This window comes from Chaetura pelagica, unplaced genomic scaffold (assembly GCF_000747805.2).
Source record: "Chaetura pelagica isolate M959 unplaced genomic scaffold, ChaPel_1.0 scaffold132, whole genome shotgun sequence".
Classification (NCBI taxonomy): Eukaryota; Metazoa; Chordata; class Aves; order Apodiformes; family Apodidae; genus Chaetura; species Chaetura pelagica.
Window position 1 is genome coordinate 1325051 of NW_009952709.1, and position 337 is coordinate 1325387.

Genomic DNA, 337 nt, shown 5'->3' on the forward strand with positions numbered 1-337 from the left:
CTCCCCAGGCCCGAGGTGTTGGTTGCCCCAGACCCGAGTTGTTTGCTGCCCCAGACCCTCCATGTGTTTGTTGCCCCAGACCCGAGGTGTTTGCTGCCCCAGACCCTCCATGTGTTTGCTGCCCCAGACCCGAGGTGTTTGCTGCCCCATCCCGGGGCTCAGCCCTGCCCCAGCTCCTCCCTTTGGGACACCGGGGACTGTCGCTGCAAACCAGACCTGGTCCTCACTCTGCTCGTGCTCACGAGGGCCGTGAGGCTGAGCCGGGGGAGCTGCGGGGCCGGAGGTGGGACAGGAGCCCTGCTGACCCGGCTCTGCTCCTTGCCGGAGCCTCTTTCCC